Here is a 13,611-nt window from a genome sequence, read left to right as displayed (position 1 = left end):
ATGTCTCCTGAATTACTTTTCCATAAACTGAAAAAAATCAATAAATAACTGGGAAGCGCCCCAGACACAGCCTCCTCCCAGGCTTGTTGCCTGGCCAGGGCCTGAGATGTTACCTGTTCTTTCTGTTCCTACTCCTCCCATCCTTCCACATTATGCTCTTCCCTCTGGGCCCAGGTCATGTGAACCCTCCTCCTTCAGGAAGCCTTCCTTGACAGCATCCTTTTCTGGTTCCCACCAGTCTTGGCTGTTGATTCTCTTGAGTAAGACTCCTGTTGCTCTATGCAGCTGGCCCTTCCAGCTTGGGTGCTAATAGCTCAAGGACAAAGCCCCATTGGAAACTTGTCCTGTCATCTGTGTCACTGCCGACACAAGCCCTGGACCCCAGGAAGGTCCTCCTATACAGCTATTTACTTACCTTGGCAAAACAGTAGATAGCCTGACATCTCAGTGTGTCACAGCCCCTCCTACCGTCTCCAATTCCAGCCACCTCTCCAGATATGACTACTCCAGAGGACTCAGCTAGCATCAGTGAAATGGAGAGTGGAGCTTCAGATGCAAGGAACATTTTCCCAATAGCCAGTGGTCTCATCACAGAATGAGCTGCCTTATAAGATACGAGGTTCACCACCCCTCGGAGTTTCAGAGCAGCAGATGGGAGGCCCTCTGTGTCTCCAACGTCCCATGGCTCCAGGTCCCGTGACACTAGAGTTCCATTCTATATTTCATGTCATTCTTTGCAAAGGAAACACCAGTCCCTTTTATTAGCTCCCAGGCCATGCATTAAGAAGGAAATCTGTAGCCACTTTGTTAAAGGTGGTACAAACAGAACATCTCACATTTCAGAGCTGTCACTCCACTGAGAGTCATTCACATAAACAACGAGGTCCTCGTGGGTTTGATGGCAACACAAACACCACTTGTGACTCAATTAAGGAAGCAGTAATTAAAAAGGGGGAACAGCATGCAGTCTCTCCAATCGTGTTTTCCCACTGAGGCCTGGGCTGCTGACAGGCAGAATCTAGGGGACCTATGGGGGATCTTTGCTGGGGTCTGTGCCCCTGCTTTGGCTAGAGCTTGCCCAGGGTGAAGTAGGGAGACAGAGAAGACATGGACACATGGGCCTTGACCTCAGCTAGTGACCCATCTCTCACACCAGCAAGTGGTGTAAGTTAATAAATTTTCTTTTTCTAAATTAACCGAGTGCACTAAGGAGAAAATCATTGATCCTAGAGATTAGTGACAATGTCTTGGTTTTCAAATAACAATAGCCAATATCTTTTATTTTTACTATGTTCCAGGCACTGTTGTAAGAAGTTTATAGGTACTAAGTCATAACAACCCCATAACATAGCTACCTTTATTAGCTGTATGTTTCCAGATGAGGAAACTGAGGCACAAGCCCAAGGTCTTTCAGCTAAGAAGAGGCAAAGCTGGGATTTAAACACAGAGTCTGGCTCTAAAGCCCATCCTTAAGCACCATAATCAATGCCTCTTACTTTATGAAATTTCCTGGCCCTGGCCCTCCTAATAGTCAGTTTTACCATTTTTTAAACACTTATACTGTGTTCCAGGAACTGTGCTGTGCACTTCCTGTGGAGGATCTCATCTTATGAAGTATGTTCTGTAATTACCTCCATTTTACAGGTGGAGAAACTGAGGCTCTTGGAGATTAAATGCCATTCCTCACCTAGCTAAGTGACAGGGCCTGGAATCAAATCCGTATCTGCAACTCCAAATATTCCATCCTGCATTTTTGACTCCCACCTGTGAGTACTGGAAAGCCAAATAGTGGACTAACAGGTATTATCCATTTGTTTTTTGGTAGGATATGGGTGTGGGAAGAGAGGACACAATAAGATGCTCCTGTCCTTGAGGGTTGCTGTAGACTGAATTATGTTCCCCTCCCAAATTCATACATTGAAGCCCTAATCCCCAATGTGACTGAATTTAGAAATAGGAATTTTAGGAGATAATTAAGGTCATAAGGGTAGGACTCTAATCCAGTAGGATTAGTGGCCCTGTAAGAAGAGAGAGATGAAGATCTCTCTCTCTCTCTTTCTCTCTCCATGTACACCCACCAAAGAAAGACCATGTGAGCATGCAGCCAGAAGGCAGACATGTGCACGCCAGAAAGAAAGCCTTCATCAGAACCATTCTGGTACCCTGATCTTGATCTTGAACTTCCAGCCTCCAGAAATGTGAGAAAAAAAAATTTCTGTAGTTTAGCAACCCAGTCTATGGTATGTTGTTATGACAGCAGAGCTGACTAATCCAGGGGTATTTTTTGAAGCATTAAGGCCAATGTATTGTGGCAAACAAGGAATATGGAATATGGCTGAGCCATCATCCATCCTATGGTTGGATAGATGGATGCATGGATGGATGGATGGATGGGTGGATGGATTGATTGGATAGATGAGAGATGGCTGGTTGTTTGAGCGGGTGGATGGATAGGTAGATGAGTAGATGGGTAAACAGATAAACAGGTGAACAGATGAATGGGGGGGATGGATGGATAGATGAATAGAGGGATGACGGATGATTGGTTGAGTGAGTGGATGGATGGATAGGTAGATGGGCAGATGGATGAACAGATAAACAGATGGACAGATGAATGGGTGGATAGATGTGGATGAATGGATGGATGGATGGAGGGATGGACGGAGAGACAGATGGAAAGCTGGGTATACATGTTATTCACCCAGAGTTAGGGGCAGTGCCCCTGGATCAGCACTGCTCTGGGGACTATTCCAAATCCATCTTGGTAGCTTTTCCCACCATTGCCTCTCAAGTTTCATGGATGACTGAGCATGGAGAAGAGCCCTCATGAGTGTCAAAGAATATGGATATCTCTCCATGAGCTGTTGCTCAGATTGCATGATCAGTGGATTAACATCAGTCCCATCCCCACCAGGCAGCTGTGACTAACACAAATACACAGAACGGCCACATCCTGAAATTACTCCAATGTATGCTTTCAATTCTACAAATCACATCCCCTGAGTGATGGGCAGGATGTTGTTTGGGAAGATTAACAGCTGTGGGAATCATGCTGGGGGTTCTGGATCCAGGCTTACCTGAGGGCTTGGCAAACATTCTGTACACTTATTGTGCACTGGCTCTGAGACGGGTACTGGGGACAGAGGTGAACAGGACCCCATATCGCACTGGAGGAGTGCTAAATCTGGGAATGGTTTAGGAAGCCTCGTCCCTCAATCCTCAGAGGCTCAGTAAGCTCATACATGTCCCTGTTGACCCTCACCTCCCATCCCCACCTCACCTAAACAAACTGCAGGAAGACAATTCCCTCCTTGCACAGGGAACAGAGCACTAAACAAAGGGGAAGGGAAAGCAGCGTCCAGGAGGACAGGAGACTTCAAAACAAAGAATGCTCAAGGGACACGTCCAAAGGGCTGAATAAGAGGAAGAGAAGGAGCAACACTGGATCAGAAAGCTAGAGCAACTTTTATTTTCTGGGGAGGAGTAGGGTGGGGCAAGGCATTGGTTGGGTAGGGACGAGAAGCTTAAACAGGAGGCAGGGCCCAAAGAGGCAAGCAGGCAGAGGGAGTGACTCGCTCTTCAGAGCACCAGAGATATGGGGCAGGCAGGGAGGACCACTGAGACAGAGCACCAGAGATACGGGGCAGGCAGGGAGGACCACTGAGACAGAGCACCAGAGATACGGGGCAGGCAGGGAGGACCACTGAGACAGAGCACCAGAGATACGGGGCAGGCAGGGAGGACCACTGAGACAGCACCGGAGATATGGGGCAGGCAGGGAGGACCATTGAGACAGAGAGTGGTAACCACGGCCATTTGCTGAGCACCATGCACCCAGCACACCGTGACACGCCACACACGTAAAATCAAGTCCAAAAATGCTAGCAAAGTGTTTAGCCCAGTGCCAGGCCCATGGAAAGAACAATCCTATGGAATGGACTGCATCTTTCCTCTTTTTCATTTAAAATGATATATTAAAGGTCAGAGAATTAGAGTTTCAAGCCCTTGGTCCTGCCACAAATGGGCCAGAGCCACTATTCCTGCCCAGGTCTGTAGGATCCAAGGGCTGTGCCCTTCACCCCCAGTTTTGCTACCTTCCGAGGAGAGTGCTGAAACTGACAACATCCACCAACCTCTCTGGGTCGACATCAATTTCCTTGTTGTAAAATGGGTTGTCTAGGGATTCAGGGTTGAAGGAATCAGCGTGACAAAGAAGTATTTGTCAAGTGGGGTGCATTATGCAAGTTTGTGGGGTATGGCTGCTAGTTAGAGGCAACAAAGGGAGGAAACAAGGGTGGTAAACATTGGTATAGCTCTTAGTATATGCCAGGCACTGCTCTGAGTATCGTTCATGATATGAACCCATTCAATCCTCACCTCATCCCTAAGAGTGGGGGGACTATAATCATCTTCATTTTACAGGGAGCCAGAGGCACAGGGCATTAGGTAACCTTCCCAGTGTCCCACGGCTGCACCCGCAGAACCAGCTCCCACACTTGGCCATCGCCTCGGGGCCCAGGCTCTTCCCCACTCCAGGCTGCATGGCACAGCAGAAACGCAGGCCTGGTGCCAGACAGGCAGTGAGAAGCCTGTCTCGGCTTAGCAGTTCTGTGCCTTTTGCAACTCACTGAACCTCTCTGGGACTATTTATTTCTAAAATGGAGATTTAAATGCAAGTAGCCAGCTCACTGGGCCTATCAGGAGGATTTCAGGACGTGATGTAGGTAAAACACTCAGCTCCATGCCTGGCACATGTAAGCGCTAAATGAATGGCAACAGCTGTAATGGTGAGGAGGAGGAGGAAAAGAGGAGGAGGGAAAAAAAAAGAGAAGGAGGATGAGGAAGAAAAGGAGGAGGAAGAAAAGGAAGAGGAAGAAGAAAAGGAAGCAGAGAAAGAAGAGAAAGAGGAGGAGGAGAATGTGGATACCCACTGCCTACTAAGACTCATTATTTCTGGCCTCTCCCTTGGCTTAGATGAGCCAATCTGCCGTGGCAAACAAAGGCAAGAAGGGCCCAGTCAGCCACAGTTCCCATGCAGGGGGCTTCTCTCCCCCATTTCCCCCTGACAGCCCTTTCCTTGATCCCAACAGCCCCCAAAGCCCCAAGTATAAGAAGCCCCATAAACAAATCCATTTAAGGCAAGGTCATCCTTTGGGCCTGTAAATCAATAGGCTTTCCATGGCCATTTGCAGAATCAAAGGCATAGTCAGCTCCAGATAATGCATCATGCTAGAGAGGCCAGGGGGTGGGAGCTGTCATCTCCATTCCATGAGCACGAAAATCTATGTCTTCTGGGCCCTGGTTCTAGTGTCACTGAGGGCTGCCCACTTGGTCTCTTGCATGAACCAACATGGGGCAAGTGGCCATGGCTGCCGTGAGCGTGTGTGTGTAGAGGAAGAGATTTGTTGTGTCAGTTTTTTTGTTTGTTTGTTTGTGTCTTTTTCCCTAAGAGGCCATCAGCATTCTGGCAGCGTCCTGAGAAATTCATCAAATTATTTAACCTTTGCTGGAATAAATAATACATGTGCTTTCTCAGGATTTATTCTGATTAAGCCGTTCTGGAGTGGTGCCAGGCCTGAGCCCGCCCCAGGAAAGGCAGGAAAGAGGCTGGTGGCACAGGATGGGAAATCAGGAGGCCAGCTGAGGGCTGGATGGAAGGGGGCCGATGAGGCTGGAGGGCCCTTGTGGCAGAGATGGACCCCTATGAGCTCCTCCAGGTTGGTGGGTCACTGAGGAAGACGACGAGCTCCATCAGCCTCTGTCTCTCCACCTATAGGCTTTCTACCTTCCTCTGGACATGAGCAGGGAGGTACAGTGGGAAAGAGGGCTGAATTGGGGTTTGAAAATGTGGCTTAGAACTGCCAAGTGACCACCTGCATGCCTGGGAGTCTGAGAACCAAGCAGACCTGGGTTTGAAACCCTGCTCCACTCTGCCATCTGCTTCCATACGCACTTGCCCAGAGGGTGCTTGGGAAGCACAGGATCTGCCCCGGATCTGAGTGCTCACCTTGATACTAGGTTGCTAGTATTGAGGTGGTACTAGGTTTCAAGTGCTCACCTCGATACTAGGTTGCTAGTATCAAGATGCTACTAGGTGATACTAGGTTTTGAGTATTCACTTCGATACTAGGTTGGAACATATTAAACTGATAGGAGACCAGCTTTAACCTACAAAAGGACCATTTCATATAACTCAACCTATATAGGCATGGAGTGATGATAATTAGAAGCACTAACATTGAGAGCTTTCTACGTGCTCTAATCTATATGCTTTCAACAAATAACCTTCTTTTAACTTCAGTCCTATGAGATCTATATCATTATTATCATCCTCATTTTATAGCTAGGGAAACTGAGGCCCAGAGAGGTCAGGAGCCAGCTCACGGTCTAGTTGACAGAGGGCTGAGCTGGGATATGAACACAGTCTAGCCTCAGAACTCCTGTCAATGATACACCATGATGTCATTTCTGCTTCACGTTCCCTGGGAGGACATTGTCACTGGAAAAGGCTAGAAAAGGCTCTAGATTTCCAGAGTGGATTGCCTATGTGGAGGGTAAATGATATACAAAGGAAATAAACTGCAAAATCTGGGCCCATCAGTGACATGAGATTTGCAAGAACTTGATTTCAGTGAGAATCTAGATAATTTACAGAGACTTCAAAAGCGGGGAATCAGAGTGACTGGAATTTTTGCATATGCAGAGGTGTTGGAGATCCCAGTAATGTTCTAGAGAGATCTAGAAGCCAGCCACAGCAATCACATCTCTAGAAAAGGTTCTGGATTTTAGAAAAAGGAGATGCCTCTTTGGCTTGTGGAGCAACAGATATGGAAGGCTGCAAGTCTTAGAGGTCAGTACAGAGGACCTAGGACAGAGCTGGTCTAACCCCAGAGGTGAGAGGTGGGGCCCGGGAAGCAGGCCTCACTTTCCTTCCTGGGGCCTCAGTTTCCTCTGCTGCTGAGTTGGTGGGTGGCCTCTCTCCACAGTCCCTCTGAGCTGTACTATGCTGTAATCACCATCCTGCAATCTCCAGGCATCTACACAGTCAAGGAGAGCAGGCAGGGGCTCTGGGGCAAGTCAGCTTGGATCCTAATCCGCTCCACCACTGAGCAGCTGTGTGACCTTGGGCAGGTGACCTGACTCCTCGGCACTCATTTCTTTATCTGCCTCAACACGAGGAGCAGTCATTCCTACCTCTAGGGTAGTAGGTTTGGTTAAACAAGAGGATTCTGTAGAGTGGCTAGCTATGAGTGGGGATTCCAGAGGTAGCAGCTGCCGTCTGGATGGCCAGGAAGGCCTGGGCAAGGACAGAGGGAAGAGAGAACATAAATACCAGAACCCCGGGGAGTGTCCCAAGAGCGGAGGCAGTGGGGTGCTGGCTAGGACCCCAACTCCCCCTCTCCCCAGGGATTCAAATTTCAAACTCCACAGCACAGAAAACCTCAGCATTCCTACAAGTGCCAGTGGGCTCTGGCCCCTTGCTCAGGAGCAGAAACCTGGTTTGGAAAGATTCACAATCGCCCAGCGATAACCCCAAATAATCTTTCTTGAAACCACATATCATTTTCCTCTTAAAGAAACGCAATCTCTAATTAGAGTTTCCTCTGAGCATTTTCTCTTTGAAAAAAATTAAAAATGTATAAACCCTCCTGTATCGTGTATGTATATTTCATTGCTGCATAATTGGGATCTTTGTCAGTAACTGGGGTAGCGAGCGACAGCCTTTTAATCGGCTACAGATGCTAATGTAGAGAGAGACATTTTCCTCCTCTTTCCTCAACTGTTCCAGCCAGAGACTAGAGTCCTCCCTAATAAGTATTTATGTCAAAATCTTTTTTGGGGAGTCGGGGGAGAGAGAGCAGCTGTAGCATAGTTGAAAGACGTGGCTCTGATTACAGTCGCCAGCCAAAGCGGGGGGGATCACTTTTAGAGTGAAACAGTGTTAATCAAGTTAATCACAAAACCCGTGCTATAATTGCTTCTGCTCTCAGACAAAATTTTACTTTTATCTAAATTACTAAAGTGAGGAGAGAGCAATCCACTCTAATTTAGCTTTTGAGCTAAGGAGAAAGCGTGTGTGGAAGGCTGGAGAGGTTTTTAAACATCAGGAGAACTCATGCCATGGAATTCAACTCTCCTCCTCCTTCCCTCCCTCCCTCACTACCTCCTCCCACCCTCCCTTCTTTCCTTCAAGACAGCTTAGTCCAATGGTTGAAAGCTTGGACTCCTGGATCTGCCACTTAAGGCTGCGTTAACAAGTTCCTTGGTCTCTCAGCGTCCTCAGTTTCTTCATCAGTGAAATGGGGATGATCTGCCTCAAGATTGTGGGACAGATTAAATGAATTGACAAGGATGACATGCTTGGCGTGTGCTTGGCATGTGCATGTGCACACACGCATACACACCCTAACACTCAAGAAGTGTTAGTTGGTCTTGTTAGCTCTCCATTTTTCCTTCCTCTCTTCCTTCCTTTGCCTCTGCCCCCTCTCCTTCCTCCAACCCCTCTCCCTTTCCCTTCTTTCCCTCCTCTCCTCTCTCTTCTTCTCCTCCCCTCTCTCTTCTCCTTCTCTCTCCCCTCCTGTCTTCTGACTCCTACCTCCTGTTACCAAGCACTCACTCTGTATGAGGCATGACCTGTCTTCAGAGACTCACAGTCTGGTTCTCAATCAGTTCAAATACAAGCAGGGAATGAGTAAGGCCTCAAGATAACAAAAACAGAGCTATGGGTTTGGCCCAGAGAGGACCCCTTCTTCCAGAGGCGACATCCAGAAGGGCTGAATGGAAAATGTGGTTTTGTACCTGGGCATTGAATGACACAGCTACAGTGACATAACATAGAGTTATGAGGGTGGGGGAACTGGGACCAGATAGAAGGACCAGCGTGAGCAAAGGTCTGGACGGGGGAGCAGACGGTTCAGGGATGCCGTGGCAGTGCTGGGTGCCATCGGCTGGGACTCAGTCCTGATGACAGGCCTAAGCTATCATTCCTGCCCTGTGCAGCCCTCAAGTTTCATCCAGGTCAGCTCTGAACATGGGCAGAAGAGAGGTCTTACTTTCCTCAACCTCCAGGAGACCCTGGGTTGGGTCCCGCAATGGCCACTCATTGTGTATGAACATAATCCTGTCGTCATCAGCTGTCATACCCCACCTCCCCTCCTCCAGCCTCACTTTCTCCTGCAGCAGCCTCTTGGGGTCTTCCAAATTCATGCTTAGTCCAACGAGGAGCGGATGCCATCCAACTTGCCCGGAAACACAGATTAGAGAAAACACACACAGTCAATTTAACTGGCAATTAAACAGGCTCCCCTATGTAATTAGCGTCAAGACAACTCACAATTACTACAGGGCGCACATTCGCAGCCGACGCTCCACATTTATATAGAGCGACAATTACTGGGCGCTAATATCTTAACAGGAAGCAGAGGAAATTTGTGAAACCATTTCAAGGAGGCAGCCCATCTTGTCCCTTTGCACTGTAAATAACTCCTTTGTACATGCAACTGTAAAATTAAAGAGGGAAGGCTTGAAACGATGCAGATGAGGAAAAATATTTACTCTGTTGAAAGTAAGTGATTGCTATTTTGAGATGACTGATTTCAGGAGACTAACTAGTTGTGCCATATTAGTAATAACAAACACACATGCTGAAGGCTTCCCTTGTGCCAGGCCCATTATGGACTTTCTTGTATCTGGGTTTCACAATGACTGTCTCACAGAGACGGGGAACCGAGGTCAGGGAGGTGAAGAAGCTTGCCAAGGTCACACAGCTCACAAGGCAGGCAGCAGGACATAAACCCAGGTCTGACCCCAAAAGCTTCATACAAAATCCACCTTGCACATTGCTTCTGTCTGTGCCACCTGAAAGAGCTCCCACGTCCACTCCCAAAGACTAGCAAATGGGGAAGGCAAAGGCCCAGAGAGGAAGGGGTTTGCCCCGGCTCATACAGCAAGTTCATGGCAGAGTGTGGCCTGGATCCCAGGTGGCTCATCACTGGCCCTCTGCGCTGTAACCTATAGTATATACAGAAAATGATGCCTATGGAAAGCCACCAATGAATGTCCCTTCTGGTAAGACCATCTGCCCTAGATCTGCCTTGTAGGTCTGAGGTCCTTGTTCCCAGGAAGAGAGAGGCCTGAGATGGCTTCAGGGTCAATAGATTCCACACAACATAATCAAGCAAGAGAACATGTGAAACCAGCAAATACTGCACTGGGCACACAGTAAACATTTTCCTTTCTCTTCCCTTCTTTTAACCTTTAGAAATAACCCCGAAAGGAATAGCAACAATCCCGTAAATTAGGAACCCAGCAATTAGGAATATTTGGCCAGATATAATATACAAGCTTAGCTCATCAAAGGACTTCAGCAGTAAAATCTACCCACCCCAAAGCCTGTGTCAAGTTGGTGAATATATCAGTTAGCTACCGCTGCGTAACATACCTCCTAAAAACTCAGAAGCTTAAAAACAGTGACATATTATCACTTCCCCATCTACTGGTCAGCTGGGGCTTGATCTGGGCTGAGCTTTGCTGGGTGCCCCTTCTTCTTGCCACAGGTCTGTGACTCAGCAGGCAGCTTTGCTCCACGTGTCTCTCAGTCTTCTTGGACCAGCAGGTTGGCTGGGGCACAATCCTCTCATAGATCTGGTAGAGGCTTAAGGGTGTAAGCAAGGCCAGGTGCAGTGGCTCGTCTGAAATCCCAGCACTTTGGGAGGCTATGGTGGGCAGATCACTGGAGGTTAGGAGTTCAAGACTGGCCCAGCCAACCTGGCGAAACCCCATCTCTACTAAAAATACAAAAACTAGCTGGGTGTGGTGGTGCCTGCCTGTAATCCCAGCTACTCGGGAGGCTGAGGCAGGAGAATTGCTTGAACCCAGGAGTCAGAGGTTGCAATGAGCCGAGATCACATCACTGCACTCCAACCTGGGCAACAGAGCGAGACTCTATCTCAAAAACAACAACAACAACAACAAAAGCAAAAAAAAAAAAAAAAAAAAGTGTAAGCGGAAACATGCAAAAAAGTCCTGGGCTTGGGTCTGTCACTTCTGTCCACATGACGTATGCCAAGTCACATGGACAAGCCCAAGTCATATGGCAAGTGTGTGGATGCAAGGGAGGGTTAAGAATTGGGAGACAAGGGCATTCAATTTACCGCAGTGGAATAAAATAGCAATGAAGTCGTTTTCTTGTTTGAAAAAATCAGTATTTGATGGAGAAAGAGCTAGCAGCTGGAAAGTTATGACTTAAAGTTTTAATGTATTACTCTGTAAAATGCGGATAATCACAAATAGCTCACAGGGCTGTTGTGAGGTTTAAATGAGATAATCCATCTAATTTACCCAGCACCAACCATGCCTGACAAGTCACAGGCACTCAACGATCACCCATCCCTAAGGCGACTGACTTGTGCCAGTTTACCTAGGACTGTCCATCCTGGGAACCCCCTCAGTCCCAGGCAAACCAAGATAGTTGGTCGCCCTGACTATCCTCATCACTAAAATAATACGTGTGAGCTAATCTTTATTTGCCAGGCATACTGCTACGCATGTGGGGAAGATTCTCTCATTTACCCCTTACAACCACTGTAGTCAGCAAGGGGCCACAATTTTGATACTGCTGCCTACAGAACTCAGGGAGCACCAGAGAACATGGAGGTCAAAGATAGACTTTTTCATGGATTCTTCCCTCAACGGGCTGGCAATCTAGGAAGAAAGAAACAGATGAATAGTAACAAGCATCACACAAGGAAGAAAGTGATTCTGGCAAATCCATCTTCCTCAAGGATAGCAAGGCAGAGATTTTAAAAAATTAACATTCACATTCCTTTATAACTCCTTTTTTTTTTTTTTTTGAGACAGGGTCTCACTCTATCACCCAAGTTGGAGTGCAGTGGCATGATCATGGCTCATTGCAGCCTCAACCTCCTGGGTTCAAGCGATCCACCCACCCCAGCCACCCAAGTAGTCGGGAGCACAGACGTGCACCGCCATGGGCCCAGCCTGTAGCTATTTGTCTTGATAGCCAAGGTTGAGTTTGGCTGTGGAAATTTAGGGAAAATTATATCTAACAATGGTTTCCTTGACAAAATGAATTTGACTTAGTTCTCCCACTGGGGGGTCTTGTTCTAAATATATTTGTTTACAAATTGGAAAACCTTTAAGTCACTCAAGGGCTGGTGGAGGCTGTTCAGCCCCTTTGCTCCTGGCAACGCGGGGGATGAAGAGGAATCTGTTCCCGGGGTGCTCTGGGTCCTGTCAGCACTCCCCCGACTTGCTTAGAAAGGAATATGAAATCAAACTTACCAGTCCCACTCATCACCTCTCTCCTTGAGGCTGGGCCCTTCACTTTTACGTTTTCATTGTTTTAAAAAGTCATAGATCAAGCAATATATTACCAGGAACACAACACACACATGCAGCGTTACCTGGTGAAGCCAATTTTGTACTCAGCGCTGATGTCTTCTGAAAGGGCCAAGCCCGCAAAGCACATTGAGGCACCTTGGGTGGACTGTGGTTTCTGAGAAGATCCAAAGGTGAGCTTGGGCGCTTAATGCCTCATGACCTTCACCTGCGGAAACCAGAGGCCTCATCTCGCTAGGTTTCCACTCACCTTCCCTTCGTTTCAGTTTGATGGTGAGTGTTCGCTTTCTGGTCTTACTGGCCAAACTCAGGCTCATTCTCAGAGCCTGAGAGTTCATTCCTCATTCACCCAGGTTTCACGGAGGGCTCTTGGGACCAGGAGGCCTCCCCTCAGCTGCACAGATAAACAGGTCAGTCTTGGAGACACGCAGCCCGACACGTGCATAAACAATAGCGAGGCAATGTCAGCCTGGAGAGGTCCAAAGAGGGGGCTGCAAAATGTGTGATGAGGGCAGGAAGGAAGGGGCAGGGACTCAAGGGAGGCTTCTCATAGGCGGCGGTACTGGGGCTGAGCCCAGCACATCTGCAGTCCCTCCTCCGTGAAAAGAAAATTAGGTTTTCAATCCCTGGCCTGCTTTTTATAGTCGTGGGCTTTCAGCAAGTCGTCTAAGTTTTCTGGGCTCAGTTTGTACATCTGCAGAATGGAGAATGATGATTGTACCTAACTCATGAAGGCATCGTGAGAATTAAGTAAGACAATGTGTATCATGCACTCAGATCATGCATTTATTTAACAGGCACTTAGTAAACACTGATTTGATGCCAGGCAGCGTTCTGGGCAACACAGAACACAGAGGCAGACCCAGGCCCAACGATGACTACACAGGACCCGGAGCATGGGTACGGAACAATTAAAAGGGAGCTGTCATCATTATCATCGCACCTACCTCAACCTAGTGGGTCAAAACAGGGCCCAGAAGCAACACCACCCTGGTGGCCCCAGATCCCCAAACTCCCTCTGCCGTCAACTAGGAGGCACTGAATTAAAGCTTTAACCGACACGTGCATAACAATAGCGAGGCAATGTCAGCCTTGAGAGATCTCAGCTTCAAAACAAGAATGAGGGAATTAAGCTTTCTGAAAGCAGGAAGTTAGCCCAGCTTTTAGACAGCAAAACCCAAACAAACATCAGGCTCCAATTTGGAGAGAAGTCTTGGGACTGGAGGACCTTATCGTTCACCTCAGTTTCCA

Source organism: Theropithecus gelada, chromosome 15 (genome assembly GCF_003255815.1).
Source record: "Theropithecus gelada isolate Dixy chromosome 15, Tgel_1.0, whole genome shotgun sequence".
Lineage (NCBI taxonomy): Eukaryota > Metazoa > Chordata > Mammalia > Primates > Cercopithecidae > Theropithecus > Theropithecus gelada.
The sequence above is the reverse complement of the archived record's forward strand: the minus strand, read 5'-3'. Positions refer to the sequence as shown.